A 3,037-nucleotide genomic window follows, 5' to 3' on the forward strand; every position below is an offset into this window, starting at 1 on the left:
AGCACAACCTGGAATCAAGATTGCTGGGAGAAATATCAATAACCTCAGATATGCAGATGACACTACCCTTATGGCAGAAAGTGAAGAGGAACTCAAAAGCCTCTTGATGAAAGTGAAAGAGGAGAGTGAAAAGGTTGGCTTGAAGCTCAACATTCAGAAAACAAAGATCATGGCATCTGGTCCCATCACTTCATGGGAAATAGATGGAGAAACAGTGGAAACAGTGTCAGACTTTATTTTTTTGGGCTCCAAAGTCACTGCAGATGCTGATTACAGCCATGAAATTAAAAGACGCTTGCTCCTTGGAAGGAAAGTTATGACCAACCTTGATAGTATATTAAAAAGCAGAGACATTACTTTGCCAACCAAGGTCTGTCTAGTCAAGGCAATGGTTTTTCCCGTGGTCATGTATGGATGTGAGAGTTGGACTGTGAAGAAGGCTGATCGCCGAAGAATCGATGCGTTTGAACTGTGGTGTTGGAGAAGACTCTTGAGAGTCCCTTATACTGCAAGGAGATCCAACCAGTCCATTCTAAAGGAGATCAATCCTGGATGTTCATTGGAAGGACTGATGCTAAAGCTGAAACTGCAATACTTTGGCCACCTCATGCGACGAGTTGACTCACTGGAAAAGACTCTGATGCTGGGAAAGGTTGGGGGCGGGAGGAGAAGGGGACGACCAAGAATGAGATGGCTGGATGGCATCACCGACTCTGTGGACATGAGTTTGGGTGTACTCCGGGAGTTGGTGATGGACAGGGAGGCCTGGCGTGCTGTGATTCATGGGGTCGCGGAGAGTCGGACACGACTGAGCGACTGAACTGAACTGAACTGTACATCTGCAGGTCTCAGCTTGAAAGTACTTCTTCTATTGTACTGTTAAGTTCTTCAAACAGAATTACTCTTTGCACCGTCAGAGGAACGTTAGCTTGGTCTCAAGAAAGGCATTTGTTTTTGGTTTCACAATATGGGAAAATGACATCATCTTGCCTCTTCTTTCCATTTTATTACATCGGGCACCATTTGGCCAATGTGTCAAGTTGATCAACCACATTCCCAAACAACAGATTCCGTTTTAGGAGAAGAGCTACTTCTTCCTTTGACTGAAATATCTGAAAAATAATTAAAAAAAAAAAATGGGAGAAATCAGCCATTTCCTCTTGAAATAATACAGGCTTGATATTAAAAGTTTGATTAGCTCAGTAAATTTGCAGGATACAAAATCAGTATACAAAAACCAGTTGCGTTTCCACACACTAACACTCAGCTACTAGAAAGAGAAATTTTAAAATACTGCCTTTGGGACTTTCTGGTGGTCCAGTGATTAAAACTGTACACATCCACTGCTGGGGCACCAGTGCACTCCCTGGTGGAGAACTAAAATTCCAAATGCCGGGCGTGTGGCTAACAACAACAACAATCACAGACTTTGACGAGAGATACAATACTGCCTTACACATAAAATACACGGGTAACTCATAAAAAAATACCATAGTTTTCCTACCTTATCATTCTTGCTCTAGATATACCAGAGAATCCATAAACAGCATTTAAAGGCACTATCTCCTCCCTCAATTGTTTATATAACATATAGTTTAATTTCCCATCTATAACGGTAGCTTTTCATTTGTCACAAGACATAATTGATCCATTTTGAAAACCTTGCATGCTGTTGTCCTAAATTGTATTTAAATAGCTGCCACACTTAATAACAAGTTATTTAAATTTTATTATAAATGTTTTAATCGTTAAATGATTCAGCTTTTCCCTGCATGGCTTCTCTCCGCTTCCGCGAGTAACTTGGCTCCAGGGGCTCTGCTCGCCTGCCCGCACGCCGCCCGCCACCCGGGGCCTCTGCCTCGAGCAGACCCCTTCAGAAGGCCCTCGCTGCGCAGGCTGGGACGCCTCTCCCCCCTCCGCCCCCGCCGCGGAAACTTAAGTTTGAAGAGCGGGGAAGAGAGAGAAACATGGACATGAAGAGGAGGATCCACCTGGAGCTGAGGAACTGAACCCCAGCAGCTGTTCGAGAACTTGTCCTGGACAACTGCAAATCAAATCATGGGAAAATTGAGGGCTCAACAGCTGAATCTGTGAACTTAAGAGTTCCTCAGTTTAATCAATGTAGGCTTGATTTCAGTTTCAAAATCTTCCCAAACTACCTACATTGAAAAAGCTTGAGCTCAGTGACAACAGACTCTGTGGAGGTCTGGATATGTTAGCAGAAAAACTTCCAAATCTTACACATCTAAACTTAAGCGGAAATAAACTGAAAGATATCAGCACCCTGGAACTTTGAAAAAGTTGGATTGTCTGAAGAGCCTGGATCAGTTTAACTGTGAGGTGACTAACCTGAATGACTACCTAGAGAGTGTCTTCAAGCTCCTGCCCCAGCTGACCTATCTGGATGGCTATGACCGAGAGGATCGTGAAGCCCCAGATTCAGATGCCGAGGTGGATGGTGTGGATGAAGAAGAGGATGATGAAGAAGGAGAAGATGAGGATAAGGAGGAGGATGAAGACGGTGAGGAAGAAGAGTTTGACGATGAAGACGAAGATGTAGAAGGGGAGGAGGATGAAGATGAAGTCAGTGGGGAGGAAGAAGAATTTGGACATGATGGAGAAGTTGATGAAGATGAGGATGAAGACGAAGATGAGGATGAAGAAGACAAAGAAAGCGGGAAAGGTGAAAAGAGGAAGAGAGAAACAGATGATGAAGGAGAAGATGATTAATAAGACCCCCAATAACCTGCAAAAAAAGAACTGTTCAGTATTGGTTGGACTGCTGACACGGATCTGGCAGCTGGTTTTTTGTGCTGTTTTTTTTTTTTTTTTTTTTTAAGAAAAAAAAAAAAAAGGTAGCTATGATACAAACCCCAGGACACCCACCCACCCAAAGAGCCAAAGAATAGTTCCTGTGACATTCCACCTTCCTCCATTTAGTCCCTCTTGGAAATCCACCACCAAGCTTGGGGACTTCACCCCAACAAAACTGTAAGCGTTGTTAGGTTTTTGTGTAAGACTTGCTGTAGTGTGGATA

At 43.4% G+C, this 3,037-nt stretch overlaps 1 pseudogene; it reads left to right on the forward strand.

The window, feature by feature from the left end:
• Positions 1-1,957: 1,957 nt before the first annotated feature.
• On the forward strand, positions 1,958-2,730 carry LOC129557508 (acidic leucine-rich nuclear phosphoprotein 32 family member D-like; annotated as a pseudogene).
• The last annotated feature ends 307 nt before the right edge of the window (positions 2,731-3,037 follow it).

The sequence above is a fragment of the Moschus berezovskii genome, chromosome 7 (genome assembly GCF_049115385.1).
Source record: "Moschus berezovskii isolate FMDL1 chromosome 7, NW_MosBer_1.0, whole genome shotgun sequence".
Classification (NCBI taxonomy): Eukaryota; Metazoa; Chordata; class Mammalia; order Artiodactyla; family Moschidae; genus Moschus; species Moschus berezovskii.